At 46.7% G+C, this 16,198-nt stretch overlaps 1 long non-coding RNA gene across 1 annotated transcript in view; it reads right to left on the bottom strand.

The window, feature by feature from the left end:
* Positions 1 to 777: 777 nt before the first annotated feature.
* Positions 778 to 16,198, bottom strand: part of LOC138295674 (uncharacterized) — a 175,176-nt gene continuing 159,755 nt past the window's right edge. Inside the window, exon 3 of the long non-coding RNA XR_011203662.1 lies at positions 778 to 2,367. This is a non-coding gene — a long non-coding RNA (uncharacterized lncRNA). The remainder of the gene's footprint in view (positions 2,368 to 16,198) is intronic.

Raw genomic sequence — 16,198 nt, 5'->3', positions numbered from 1 at the left:
GATCTGGACACCTCGCAACCAAGGATCACCTCTGAACCAGGTGCTCCAATGGTAAATCTCATTTGCGGGCACCCATCGGAGTGTAGAAAGGAAGAGGGGATTACCTTAAAATCTCTGATGAGCTGGGTACCTACCAAAGTTAAAAAGGAGATGTGTGTGTGACAGCTGTGATCTTATGAAGTAACATCGACTCGTTGTTTAGGGAGACACCAACAACATGCTTCTGGGCATGTAATGTTCTTTTTGGATCACCTGGAGGCCTCCATGTCTTTTCTGAACACTCTGTCAAAACGAATCTGTTAATTCATTATTTAGAGATACAATTTATTCCTGGCCTTGACTGTCGACATATTGCCCATCGTTGTTCCAGTTATTTCAGAGATTCCGCAAGTATACATGGTCCTTAGCAAGAATTATCAACAAAAAACAAATGCATACTCTGAAATGTGGGACACAACTCTGCTGGCCCCTTACCTCCGGCACCCTGGTTTCAGGAACATAGGAGTGAGGGTCTGAGCAAGAATGCTTGTGGCTCCAGTGATAGGTGCATTCCAGGCTAGGGTCCAGATCCTGTAACCATCATATTAAATGATTTAAAAAAAATACATTTCTTGACTGTAACATGATCCTTTTAACTTTGTGTGTAATGCAACTAACCTAATTTTGTTTTTATTGTAATTGTTCTTACATAAAGCACTCTGACACCTCGGATGACTAGTTTGCACTAAAAGAAACTAGAAATTCATATTTAAATAAGAAAAAAATAAATACGCATGACACCACCAATTACTTACGGTCTTACAGATATCTGCACTCACCAAAAGTATAGCTGCATTATGTTGCAACTAACCAGTGACACATCACTATTCGCTGGTTGCACGACAGTACACAAGCCTAAGTAAATGATATGGGCCTGCAACAATGTGGAGTGAAGATAAGTGCAAGTCATGGAGCCCAGTAGCAGGGGCTATACTTGACTTGACCAAACAATCTAACAGCATCCCACAGGCAAACATGACCCCACATGCGATTGACTTAATCAGGGAGTATCCCTACCATTTCCACGTTTCTGATCAAGTTCAGAGGCTCCCTGAGGTCACACATGTATGAGTGTCTTTCAGCAGTGCATTAGTGAGGCTGTCCAGTATTGGTTTCGGAAAGATCCATCGCTGGGCCAGGGCGTTCATCTGGCAGATTCGTGGTTTAATGTGTTTATTTTAAATCCACGTAAGGATTGATTTTATGAGGTATTATGTGTGGCGTTTTCCCACTTTTGGTTTTATCTGGGCCATTTCATATCCAGGATCATATTTGGGGATTTGTTCTCATTTGAGGTGAACATTAACCATCTTTGCTTGCAAGTCAGCATGGTTGCCTTTTGTCATTCATGTGGAGGACTCTAGTGGGTCTTGTTCTATTTTGCTAAGAGCACTTCATGTTTCTCTTTTGAAAAGTTCACTGTGGTCCTTTTTTAGGCCGAGTGTGCAAGCGCTCTGACGTGTTGTAAGCTCCATGGGCATGTAGTCACGCCCACCGCACACCCATCACTATCACTCTTTGATGGGCTTGCCTTTCGAAAATTCTTTGTTGTAATTGGAAAATGCTTTACGTTTCTCCTCCCTTGAGGCGGGTTTTGTTACCGCCTTGGACACCAACCCTGTTACATGAATAATTGCACTTTTGTGATACGTTTGACTGTGAGCGAACTTCCTTTTCTTTTTCAGGGTCTCCTTTGTGCTGTGCTCACACTTATGGTGGCCGTCGTCTCACTTATGCCAACTGCTTTACTTTTCATTTTCAATTTATATGGCAAGAAAAGTCCAGTTAGGAATTTACAATGCTAGTATCTCAAACTCGTGCAGACGCAAGGACCATTGCATTGCAAATGCTTGTTTCCATTTGGTGATGTTGGGTGAGTCCCTGTCACTTTATGAGGAGCTATCCATGAGACTGATTTTGAGTCAGTTTTTTTGTTGTCATGAGGTTATTTGTGGATCTGCATGTTTTCGGGAAATGCTGCACAAATGTCAGACTGTTTTATGGCAAAATTCAAGTTTTATTGTTGAGGATGGATGTAGACTGTCTGAGCATCCCAATATAGTGTTCACTTTACTCCATCTATGAGGAGTTGCTTTCTTTTATTAAGTTTGCATAATATCTATTTTCTTTCTGTCATTTGGGGAACGAGTTCTTTGGCTACTTGATATTATAATTTTGATTTGAATGCACGTGACAGCAAATATTTTTTTGATCCTATCCCATGTCAATTTCCAAATTCAGCTGTTTTTCCTGCTGTCCAGCTTATGTCCTGTGGGATAGTGAGCACGGTTCCCACATCTGGACGTTTGTCGCACATAGGTCTCTGAACTGAGGAAAACAACAATGGGTAAAATAAATTTCAGTCATCGGTAATTACTCAAGGCCGCATACAAGTGCTTTATCTTTTTGCGCACCATGACCCTCCAAACAGGAACTAGCAAAATGCAAATCTGTTGTTTCCGCTCCATGTTTTGGCCAGGTGAACACTCCCTGCGCGCACAGCACCACCGAGCCGTGCCCGTGTCTCCCCCCTCCCCGCCCTTGCTGCTCCAAGGGATCGAGGCCCTCCTGGACCCGATCCTCCCTGGTGCCTGGTAAGCGCTAGAGTGCTTTTCTGTTTTTTGGTTCTTTGTCTATCTTTCTTGCATTCCTTTTTCTGGTCTTTGCCTTTTCACTTTTTCCTGCCTGCTACTCTCCTGTTTATTTTTCTTTGTTTTCCTATTGCGCCTTTTTTTCCCTCTCTCTCTCCCCGTTCCCCCGCCCCCCCCACGCCCCGGACCCCCAGTCTCCGCTACGACGCCAGCACCCTCCTCGCACTCAACATCGGTCGAGGCACCACCTGCTTCCAGGCCACTCCAAAAAGCACACACGGACCCTTCTCCAGCCGCAACTGTAGCTTCACCTGCGACAGAGCCTATAAACCTCTCAGGACCTAAACCAACCACCTCCACTGCATACTCCTCAGCACTCGCTCCGCTCGCAAGCACGCCATCGAGCTCTGGGACCTACTTGACACCACCACCCGCGACGTAGCCTTCCTGACCAAAACCTGGTGGAACGACTTCTCAGCGCCTGACATCGACATAGCCACTCCGGACGGGTACAAGATCTCCCGCAGAGACTGCATCAACGGAACTGGAGGAGGCATAGCCATCGTCCACAAGGCCACCCTCGAAGTTCACACCCACCTGGACGACACCCTCAACTCCGCCGAACTCCTACACTTCCAAATCCACACAGACCCCAACACCACCCTCAGAGGAACGGTCATCTACAGACCCCCTGGACCCAGGGCACTGTTCAGCAACACCATCGCCGACCTCGCCAGCACCCATGCACTCGCCTCCATAGATTACATCCTCCTTCGGGACCTAAACTTCCACCTTGAAAAGAATAACGATGTCAACTCAACCACCCTGATTGACAACGTTGCCAACCTCGGCCTCAGACAACTTGTCAACACACCCACCCACGCAGCCGGTCACACTCTAGACCCCATCTTCTCCACAAGCGACCACATCGCCTTCAACCGCACCACCGAACTCTACTGGACCGACGACCACTGCATTCACTTCACCTTCAAGAAACAAACCAAACACCACCACACCGAGCGACCACCCCGTCAATGCTGGAGCAAAGACACCGAAGATCAGCTGACCAACGCCCTAGCCCAGAAACCGCCCACCGACCCCACCGACCCTGACATCGCCGCCCAGAACCTCAGACTATGGATCAACGACTGCACCAACTGCCTCGCACCACTCAAAAAGCCCACCAACAACCAAAACAGCAAGAAAGCCACCTGGTTCACCAATGACCTCCAACCCTCCAAGCGCAGTTGCCGCAACCTCAAGAAGAAATGGCTCCACACAGCACTCAAGAACGCCACACGCAGACATCACCAACTCCTCAGGCTAGCAAAGAGATCCTCCTTCAAAACCCGCCTGGAAAACAACGCTCACGACTGCAAAGAACTCTTCAACATCATGAAGGAACTCTCCAACCCCAGCGCCACCGTCAACGACATCCCACCCTCCCAAGAACTGTGCGTCGCTCTAGCCACCGCTTTCCACCGAAAGATCGCTTACATCCACGACAGCTTCAACACCCCAACTATTTCAACTACGCCGATCTCCCCCTCCACGAACTCCACCCGCACCAACCACCTGACCTCTTGGACCAGCGTCAATGATGATGAGACTTGCAAGACCATGAATTCCATCCACTCAGGATCACGGTCAGACCTGTGCCCACACCACGTATACAACAAAGCAGGCACAGCCATCGCACCCCACCTACGGAAGATCATCAGCATCTCCTTCGAAACAGCAAGATTCCCGGAAAACTGGAAACACGCCGAAATCAACGCCCTACTCAAGAAACCGAAGTCGGACCCCAAGGACCTCAAGAATTTCCAGCCCATCTCCCTGCTCCCATTCCCAGTGAAGGTCATTGAGAAAATCGTCAACACACAACTAACCCGCTACCTCGAAGACAACAACATCATCGACTCCTCCCAGTCCAGATTCAGATGGAACCACAGCACCGAGACTGCCCTCCTCGCCACCACAGACGACATCAGAAGCCAACTCGACAATGGAGAAACATCAGCCCTCATCCTCCTAGACCTGTCAGCTGCCTTCAACACAGTCTGCCACCACACTCTGAAAATCCGCCTCCACGAAGCAGGGATCCAAGAGAAAGCCCTCGACTGGACCAAATCCTTCCACTCAGGCAGAACCCAGAGAGTCCGCCTCCCCCCTTTCCAATCCGAAGCCACCAACATTATCTGCGGCGTACCCCAGGGCTCATCCCTTAGCCCGACGCTGTTCGATATCTACATGGCCCCCCTCGCACAAGTGGCCTGCCAACACAACCTCAACATCATCTCCTACGCCGATGACACCCAACTCATCCTCTCCCTCACTAAGGACCCACACACCGGCAAAACCAACCTCCACGAGGGCATGAAGGCTGTCGCCGACTGGATGAGAGGCAGCAGGCTGAAACTGAACTTGGACAAAACGGAGATCCTCATCCTTGGGCCCACCCCCTCTGCCTGGGACGACTCGTGGTGGCCAGCCTCGCTGGGGACCCCACCGACACCAACCGACCACGCACGCAACCTTGGCTTCATCCTCGACTCATCCCTCTCCATGTCAAAACAGGTCAACGCCATCTCCTCCTGCTACAACACCCTCTGCATGCTTCGCAGTATCTACAAATGGATCCCAACTGAAACAAGAAAAACAGTAACACAGGCCCTCGTCAGCAGCAGGCTCGACTACGGCAACGTACTCTACGCAGGCATCCCGTCCAAACACCTGCAACGCCTCCAACGTATTCAAAATGCCTCTGCCTGACTCATCCTCAACATACCCCGCCACAGCCACATCACCCCCCACCTGAGAGACCTGCACCGGCTCCCCGTCGACAAGAGGATCACCTTCAAGCTCCTCACCCACGCACACAAAGCACTCCACAACACCAGACCAGCCTACCTGAACAACAGACTCAGCTTCTACACCCCCACCCGACAGCTCCGCTCTTCCAACCTCGCCCTCACCTCCGTCCGCCGCATCCGGCGAAAATCCTCCGGCGGCAGATCTTTCTCCTACCTCACCGCCAAGACCTGAAACACCCTCCCGACCAACCTAAGAAAGATCCAAGACCTGCTCACCCTCAGAAGACACCTCAAGACTTGGCTCTTCGAGCAGTAGCAGCACCCCCCCCTTTTTTTGTTTCCCAGCGCCTTGAGACCCTTGCGGGTATGTAGTATGCTTCACAAGTGTAATGATTGATTGATTAGTAATAGTCCAGCCAGAACAGCTAGGGCATGTCGATTCGGACTAGAAACACAATCTACCAATGAAAGTTCTGACTTTTGTTGCTTGGTCCTAATGGTGACACAGAAAACTGACATCACACAATCTTTTAGCTAAATTATGTTACTGGGAGTGAAAGCAATTGATACTATAAAATCACATTATGTCATCTCCTATGCAAATTGCAAATACATAGGAGTTCGACAATATAACCATGTATCTAAATCGCAGAAAGTGATGAGCACATCTTTTAAAACTCATTGCCCAATGTCATCTTCCAACATTAACTGGCTCATATAGGTCCCTAAGTGTCATGGCCATTTTCGCTCCTTCATGCTACAGTGACAATAACCCCCTTCCCGGTGAGACATCAAAGCATCTTGTACAGGAATGTGCAAAATTCTCTTACCTGACTTCACTCAGACATGTTCTAGACATATTTCCCATACCCAATGATTGCAAATGGTTGAAGGGTAATGAAAATGAGTGAAATGGCCAAAAGCACTGTCAGTCTTACTATTAGCCCCGTTGTCGAAAGAAAACAGAAGATTCGGAGAATTACATAATAGCCAAACACTGCTCGTGCAGTGAAAAGGCCAAATAACGCATCGAGCCAGACACGCTACTCTTTCCCCCTTTATAGATCAGTAGGAATACGAACTAAAGAAGTGGAATATAATCCTTTAGACCAGAAAATAGCTCATGCCGTCTTCGGCAGGTGAAACAATATGGTCGGGGTGAGAGAACGTAGCTTATATAATCAATATTAACATGAATTGATTATGACCTAATGTGTAATAATGCTGCATAGAAAATGTATTAATGATTTGTTAAATGCGTGCTTGAAAATATGGGGAGTGGCCGCCAATATACACGGGGACTAATGAAATTGACTAATAATGTTGAAGTGTTATGATAAATATAAATTTGCACTAACAATAAAAAGCTATATGCTGAAGTTTTGCTAATAAATCATTGTAGGCCTTAGTTAGCATGAGTCGAGGCCTAGTTGCCTGGTTTTCATATTAAATGTGTTTTTCTAACATGCAGTGTGCTGACTTGCTGAAGGACATGAACTCTTGTTTTTCTCTAAACTAGAAGCCGAATGTAACTGTAGTAGATCCGTTCTCATGAAATTCGACTTGCTTAGTGAAACATTCTTGCTGAATGCAACAGTGTAGACTACTTGCAGGTACAAGGTGGCCTGAACCGGTACAGACAATGGAGCCACTGACTAAAGATGCAAAGAAGACCACAAGAGTATGAAATCATACCGGACATTCTACCAGCTAAAGAAGTTAATCATAAGGACCAATAAAATACGTGAGAACTGTTATGGGGTGACAAATTCGATGAGCTAATTTGAAGTTAATTGTTGGGAGACAATGGGGTGCAACCCCTCATCCAACCAAAATGTAGGGGAATGTACAACGAAAATGGGATCTGAACCCTTGACACCAGGAAGTAGAAGAGAACTAGAGAGAACAGGAGAGAATAGGAGACTGGGAGAGAGTTAGGGAGATGCTGATGCGATTTGCTATGACCCAGACACTTTGGGGGTCATTCTGACCCTGGCGGTCGGTGACCGTCAGGGTCACCGACCACGGGAGCACCGCCAACAGGCTGGCGGTGCTCAGAAACGGAAAGTCGGCTGTCTCCCACTGACTTTCGGCTGCTCAGGAGAATCCTCCATGGTGGCGGAACGCGCTCCGCCGCCATGGGGATTCTGACACCCCCTACCGCCATCCTGTTCCTGGCGGGTCTCCCGCCAGGAACAGGATGGCGGTAGGGGGCGCCGAGGGGCCACTGGGGGCCCCTGCAGTGCCCATGCCAACGGCATGGGCACTGCAGGGGCCCCCGTAAGAGGGCCCCACTGTGTATTTCAGTGTCTGCAATGCAGACACTGAAATACGCGACGGGTGCAAACTGCACCCGTCGCACATACCCACTCCGCCGACTCCATTCGGAGCCGGCTTCCTCGTGGGGAGGGGTTTCCCGCTGGTCTGGCTGGCGGGCGGCCTTCTGGCGGTCGCCCGCCAGCCCAGCGGGAAAGCCTGAATGGCCTCCGCGGTCTTTCGACCGCGGAGCGGCCATATGCCGGTTCCCGCGAGGCGGGCGGCTACCGCCACCCGCCTCACTCGGAATCAGGCCCTTTGTCTGCATAGAGACTTTGCTGTTTGGTTCTACAAACCATTCTTGCCATATATTTGCCCGTTTACACTTTACCTCCTTATGAGGGAAAAGCCCCTTTGTCCGATTGCTGAATTCCTGATGGCGAATCAACTGATGTCCTGAGGACGAAGACCGAACCTGAGTGCTGACCCAATACGGAGGGTAACTATGTGACAATGAAATTGTAATTGTCTGTTTGCTTTTCCTTTCTAGGTACCAACTGCTTCTTTTGACAGAGACCATAGCTAGAGGTTTTCTAAATTTGTGTTACTAAATTGTTTTGCATGAAGCCCAACATGCCAATGCTAAGTCGAGGTTAGGAGAGGGATTCACTAAACTGACGCAAATAGACAAATGACTGAATCTATGCTTTGTTGAATAACGTGATGATGATACTCTGCTAAAATAACCTATGCTGACGCCATGTTATGTTCTAATATTCATGATTCTTGCTTTAATGAAATCCTATCAGAGTTGCCATATTGTGACTATGCTATTGTGTTTCTTGGTTTTGAGACTAATAAACTTTTTAGTAGAATTTTAATCAATAGGGAATACACTTCACAAAATCATATAAAACTGGTGTGGTTATTCATGACTGAAAGGTCCTGGTGGTTTGCGAGTTCTATTAAATGTCTTTGATTAATTTGAATTGTCGTATTACTGTGAATTTTGATGACATTATTGACATATTAATTGACATGCTGATTAGCTATCTCATCCTAAGGTGTCTTAAATCAGGGTCAAAAGATTAATTGGCCTAAAACGAGCCCCAGAGTGAGTATATTAGTCATAAAGGGACGCGTTAGCAGTTCTGGTAGCAGAGCGACGGTTTAGGCCCTTGGGGGCCCTGGGACGGAGGACTATTGTTTTGAATTGTTTTTCGAGATAACGCAAATTGGAGGTATGATGTGTTTCTAAATTCCCCATGACTTTCCCGGAATCTCGGAGCTCGCCTAAGTGAGTTGGGTATGTTCTCAGCGTTTTAGCATGTGTGGTGTAGAATTTGCGCTTGCTCAGTTTATGCATATGGCAGGTGATGTTTGTGTGAATTTAGGCCAGGTAATTTTGTTTTAGTAGGAGTGGGCGTACTCCGCAGTATGAGAGTAGGGAAGTCGGTGAACTTCATGTGAGTGTGGAGCTTTGTGTTCAAAATGATCCACGTGGTTGTTGGTGATGTACGGACCCATCGTGGTCTAAGACTCCAGAGTATATTGACAAGTGTAGGAGACACTTGGGTTTATGTTGTAATTTGTGCGGTTTAATAGGTCAATCGGGCGTGGTTGACAAGTCGAGTTTGAGTCAAATTGTGTGCATGAAACCTTCAATGGAGATTTGGCAAGTTCTTAAGTGCACTAGAACGAACCATTGACAAGTCGAGAGTAGGATTTGTGGGTCGAATTCTGCTAGCGAGTGCCGGAACTGAGAAGGAGAGAGTAGCGGCCGAGGCTTCAAGTGAAATCTCTGTAAAGTTCTGAAGCGATAGTGTTACCCTTCCTGTAGTAAACCGACAATTTTTTTTTTTTTTTGTTAAAGGTGCTTGCAATATATTACATTAGTTTGTGTGTGAAGAGGACAAGCCACAAGACTTTGTCAGCTGCAGTGTGTGTGAGTATGACATCAGTGGTGCAGCGCTGGGATAGGTCAGTTGCTGAGAGGGGTCGCGCACGGATTGGCAGCCGTCCATGAGAGGCAATTGGTTGAGAAAGGTGGGTGAAGAGTGTTCTGGAAATTAAAGTAACTTTCTGATTAGATTTTAAACAAAATAAAAGACGCGAAAATGAAGTATTTCAAGGCGCTAAAGAGTGCTTTGAAGGGAGATACATATATTATGGCGAGTGAAGGGGAGCCTACACCGCCTGAGGGTACTCCAGCTTATATTGTAATGGAGGAAAAGGGAGTCGTGCCATGCCTTTGGATAAAGCAGTGGTGCAAATTAACAGAGAAGGAGGGATGTTTAGCGTTTCCGGAGCATGGAACGTTCAATACAAGAATTTTAGAGAACTTAAGGTGGATGTTAAGTGTACAAAAGCCGCCTCCGAGACCAGCTCAGTATGAGGCATTAGCAGTCTGGGATTTAATGGCCATACGACAAAGACAGCAAAAATTTGAAAAAAGCATGAAAAGGGCAGAAAAGACTTTAGAGGAGGCTAGATGGGACAATGAGAGCAGGATGTGGAGAAAAGGAATAGTTGACGGACTTAAATTGTTCCCGGCAATAACCCAGGAAGATGAGACACAGGGAAAGAAAGCCACCTGTAAGACAGACAAGGGCTCTAGCAAGTCTAAAAGAGACTCAGAGGTCTTGGGTAGATGAAGATGATTCAGACAACAAAGAATTTCTTAATCAGTTGTTACACGATCGCCCGCTACCATATGCCATAAATGATAATGCACAGAGCACTAGTATGAGCTCTGAAGAACCAGCCCAGAGTAAGGGCGTCTCAAGCACAGTGCAGACAAGTGAGACAGTTTTGATACAGAATGGTGTCAGAGTACCCACTGCGCCAGACACACAGATACCATTGCAGCCACCACAGATTCATAGGATTTATCCAGACGTCCCAGTACTAGAAACAACTACGAGTCTGATGGTGCCGCCAGATCCGATATACACGATATCAAAGCTAGTACAGATTGAGCCAACTCCGCAATTGCTGCCCCAGCCACAGCAACAGCTGGTTCCGAGTTATAATGCAGTTGCAGGACCGCAGTCAGTAACTACAGCACCCATGATGAATCGAGCTATGGGAGTTAATGTTCCACAGGGTTTGGGACCTGGACAGTCACCAGCTGCTATATCATTGCCAATTACTGTCGGTCCACCAGTACCGCTGTATGCGCAGGGTAAGCCTGGCGTGTGTGATCAGGGAGTAATGACCCAAGAGGCAATAAGAGGAGGGTTCACAGGAACTCCCCACGTAATGACACCAAGAGAACAGACAGCAGAAGGACTCAGGTCTTTGTTGGACCTTAGTCCGATTGGGGCTCCTTTGGAGAAAATGAGGCAAGCAGGGTTAGGTGTGCTAACCCCACAGATAATGAGTACAAATATGACACAGAAACCATTGATGCAGTCAGGAAACATTTTGTTGCAAGGCTTTTCCGCGCAACAGTTAAATGAGTGGTTAGAAAAGCTCAACGCTTCACAGACTACTGCGGCGACCGCAGAGAGGTCGGAGAGGGATGAATACTTAAATTTTGTAAGACTAGGTGTAGAAGCTATGGAACTAGTGGAAGGAACAATGGGGGTGAACAGATTAGAGTCGTACACAGAAGCAGAGTTGAGGTATCTGTGCCCCAAGATCACTAAAGAAGTGGGCAAGGTGCATCAGAGGTTGGCAAACCTGGCAGACAAATACGGGATAGATATTGAGAATACTAGACATTTGAAAAGAAGCTACAGATTAGACTTCGATTCTAAAGATTTTGATCACATGAGGTCTACCGGAATGAAAGCGCATCTTAAAGAAATACTACAAAGTGCTCAAATTTGGGAGCCTTAGAGAAATGGGAAGGCAGATGGGAAAAGAAAAGAGATAAAGAAAAGGGAGATGGTCCGAACCAAAGCAGGCTAAAGCCGCACCGGACACAGGGACAATCAAAATGTTACCAATGAGGGAAACAGCCGGAGGGGTTCTAGTCCATGTACCGTGGTCTAGGGGAGACATCTTGTCATTCACAAATGATTATCCCAGGTTGAGGGAGAAGCCAATAGAATGGTTCCAACAGACAGACAGGTTTGTGAAGCTGGCAAAATGTCTCTAGGAGGACTTGAATACCCTGTTTGAGATTATAGTTCCAAATGACTTATGGCTTGAGTGCAAGAGAGGTGTGGACTGGCCGACATAGGAACCGGCAAGGGATGAGGTGACTGGAGCACCATCTGAGGAGGTGATTTAGTATTATCATAAAGTGAATGAGTTTTTGAAGCAGAAAGTGTCGCCAAAAGTGACTGACTGGCAGAAGATCAATCGAACCTCACAGGAGGACAAGGAATCGATTCATGCCTACTATGAGAGATTGTTGAAGGCATTCAAACATTAAAGTGGCACTGAGGTAATTGAGCAGAAAGACATGAATCATCTTGTGTTCAGGGTTGTTGAAGGACTGAGACCAGAGATTAGTCAGATGATTAAGAATCATTTGATCTGTTGGCAAGCAAAGCCGATTGATGAGGTGTTGCAGTATGTGAAATACTGTAGTGACGAGATTGAGTTGAAGCAGAGAAAGTTGAAAGAGAAGGTGATGGTGATACAGATTAAGGCAGCGCAAGCAGGGATGCAGGGGAACGGAATACAGCAGGTGGTACAACAGCAACCGCAAGGGAATGGCATGTTTCAGGCACAACCGAGAGGTCGAGGTCAAGGTTTTGTGAACCGTGGTCCAGACCTGAATACTGTTGTGGTTCAAAACGATGTGCAGGGGATGAAAAAGGTGTCACCATGTCACGCGTGCGGGGGCGTGGGGCATTGGAAGCGGGAATGCCCAATGGTGGTGCAGGATGGTGTTGTTCAACAAAGCAATGATGATGGGACATTTCAAAAAGTAAGAGGTACAAAGATGAGGGGCCAAAATCCGAACTTCCAGAATAACATGGTTCAGATGCAGGGGTTACAGCCCGTGCAGAAAATCCAAATGCCACGTATTCAACCAGCACAAATGCAGCAGGTACAACAGCAGGTTCCCATGGTACCTAGACAGCAAATGCAAATGCCATTAGCTCCAATGGGACAGCAACAGGTGATGCTTCCTCAACAAGTCACAGGCCAAACGATGACTCAAAATAACACAGTACAACAGTTCCCATTGTGTGGAGAGGATGGAATAAACAATGAATGGTCGGATGATTGTTCAGACAGTGAGGAGTGCAGGCTTTCAGTGTCCCTAGAGGTAGATCAGAGGGGTCCCTATGTAGAAGGGAAGGTGATGGGTCATAAGGTTTCATTTCTAGTTGATACAGGAGCTACACGCTCTACAGTCAGAAGTGCAGAGGTTCGGAAATTGCCCCTTTCAGGACGTACCAGAAGGGTGGTAGAAGTAGCAAATCAGTTCCTGACAAATCCGATTACAGACGGGTCCAAGTTGAAATTGGCAACTTTCAGGGATTACTTAAATTTGTAGTCTGTGATTCAAGCCCTGTATCCCTACTGGGAAGAGACTTATTGTGCAAAACAAGATGTTCGATTACCTGTTCCAATGAAGGGATTGAGGTGCAAACAAACAGTGATGATGAAGGGGATGATGGCCAGTTTCTAGAGTTAGCGACGGAAACTGCAAATGAGGAATACCCTTTGATAACCTTATTCCCAATGCTTACAGTGACTGACTTGCCACCTGAATTGCAGGGAACAGTAACAGAAAAAGTGTGGGACCTGACAAGAAAAGAAGTAGGACTAATAAAAGGAGTACAACCAGTTAAGATACAGGTAAAGCCGAATGCAGTGTTTCCTTAGGTACCGCAGTACCACATGGCACAAGATATCCTCATACAAGTAGTGCAAATAATTGCGGACTTTGTGAAGCAAGGTGTTTTGAAGGAAGTGCTGAGTAGCCCGTGTAATTCACCAAAAATGGGTTTGAAAAAGCCTTGTGGAAAGGTCAGAATTGTGCAAGACTTGAGGAAAATAAACGAGATTGTGGTAAAATGCTTCCCCATCGTACCAAATCCTTTGGTAAAATTGACAGTTAAAGAGGTCCAGGATGACCCCGGTACCATAATCATGTCCGAGAAAGAGATGGAGGCATTCATGGAATTGAGAGAATGTATGTGCAGGGCACCAGCTTTTGGTATGCCTGATTACGCAAAGCCTTTTCTACTGTTTTGCCATGAACGTGATGCTTGTTCTTTGTCTGTTTTAACACAGGTCCATGGAGGTGCAAACCGCCCAGTAGCATATTTTTCAGCTACTTTGGACCCAGTCACAGCAGCCTTACCGGGTTGTTTGCGTGCAGTTGCAGCAGTTGGTCAAAGCCTCACACAGTGTGAAGGCATAGTGATGGGACATCCCTTAACAGTAATGGTTCCACATTCAGTTAAAATTCTGCTAACTCGAACCAAGATGCAGCACATGACAAATGCTAGGTTGACTAAGTATGAGACAATCATACTGGGGTCACCAAATGTGTCCCTCAAGAGATGAACTGTATGGAACCCGGCAACTTTACTTCCCATTGAAAATGCAGACATTAATGATGCTGAGGAAATAGAACATGATTGTCTTGAGGTAACAGAACTATGCACCAAACCAAGACCTGACATCAAAGATACCCAATTGGAAGAAAATGACTACATTATGTTTGTTGATGGTTCATGCTTGAGAGACTCAGTAGGAGTACTGAGAGCTGGATATGCCGTGTGTACTATCACCGGTATTCTAGAAGCTTCTTGGCTCGAATGAGTGTACTCTGCTCAAGTAGCTGAATTAATTGCCCTTACTAAGGCATGCCACGCAGCTGAAAACTTGAAAGTCACTATCTATACTGACAGCAGATACGGATTTGGAATTGTACATGACTTTGGCCATCTATGGTCACAGAGGGGTTTCATGACCTCTTCTGGTTCACCAGTGAAAAATGGCGAAAGATTAAGGATTTGTTGCATGCGATTCAGTTACCTCTTGAAATTGCCGTGGTGAAATGCAATGCTCATGTTAAGTCACAAGAATTTGTGTCAATGGGAAACTGCTATGTAGATCAAGTTGCAAGGTTTTGCGCATTGAACTGTATATCGTTTCGAGACCAGTGGGAGTTGTTTCCTGAAACTGAAAATGAGACATGCTTAAACTTTGCATTAAGGGTGGTTGACACAGTAGATGAGCTAAAATCACTGCAGGGATGTGCCGGCAAAGAAGAGAAACGTTCCTGGCAGAGAATGCAATGTGTACAGAGAGCTGATGACTTATGGGTTTCAGAGGAGTGGAAAATGGTTTTGCCAAACAGCCTTCTGTCACAGTTTGCGAGGTTATATCATGGCCAAGCCCAAATAGGGAGAGACGCAATGATCAGGTTGTTCAAAATCGATTGGTTCAATCCAAAATTCAGACAAACTGCAGAGGTTATCTGTCACAGGTGCATCATCTGTCAGCAGATGAATGCAGGAAAACGGACTGTGGTGAATATGAGCCATGTTGGGAGAGCTGGTGGTCGATTTAGCAGGATGCAGATGGATTTCATTGAAATGCCTGTGTGTGGAGGACTGAGGTTTGCGTTGGTGATTGTGTGCGTTTTCAGTCACTGGATTGAAGCTTACCCTACACGTAGGAATGATAGTCTCATAGTAGCAAAGTTGCTGCTTAGGGAGTTGATACCACATTTTGGATTCCCGATCTCTTTAGAATCAGATAGGGGCAGACACTTCGACAATGAGGTGATTAAGCTCTTGTAAGCTGCATTGAACATTGAGCAGAAGCTGCATTGTAGCTATCGCCCCGAAGCATCAGGACTAGTGGAACAGATGAATGGTACCTTGAAGTCGAGAATAGCAAAAATGTGCGCAGCTACCAATCTGAAATGGCCAGATGCATTGCCCTTAGTACTGATGTCAATGAGAAATACACCTGACAAGAAAACAGGACTATCTCCACATGAGATTCTGATGGGTCAAGCTATGCGATTGCCCGCAGTGCCTGCAAATGCTCTTGTAAATATCTCGGATGATATGGTGTTGGACTACTGCAAGGGTCTGGCTGATGTGGTCCGCTCTTTTTCTCACCATGTGGAGGCTACCACCTTGCCACCGATAAGTGATCCAGGTCACACCCTGAAAGCCGGTAACTGGGTGGTTGTCAAGAAACACGTGAGGAAATTGTGTTTGGAGCCTTGTTGGAAAGGGCCATATCAAGTAATACTGACAACAACTACTGCTGTGAAATGTGCAGGTCTTCCGAATTGGATGCATGCCAGTCACACAAAGAAGGTGACGTGTCCGACTGATGAGGAACTTGAGGTATCGAAAACAACAGCTGCAGAAAAGGAAGTCTCAGGGCCGGTATTCAAAGGGGAACTGATACTGAAGGAGAGCCCACTGAGGACGGCTTAGTCACTCAAAGTGAGTTCCAGAGGGGTGACAGTGAGCCTATCTCAGCTGAGGTAACAGGGGAACCAACGCAAAGAGAGGTTCTCCCAGAAGCAGACGGATACTGGTTTGAAGTTGAACCAGT

The sequence above is a fragment of the Pleurodeles waltl genome, chromosome 1_2, assembly GCF_031143425.1.
Source record: "Pleurodeles waltl isolate 20211129_DDA chromosome 1_2, aPleWal1.hap1.20221129, whole genome shotgun sequence".
NCBI lineage: Eukaryota > Metazoa > Chordata > Amphibia > Caudata > Salamandridae > Pleurodeles > Pleurodeles waltl.
This window is presented reverse-complemented; position numbering and strand designations above follow the sequence as displayed.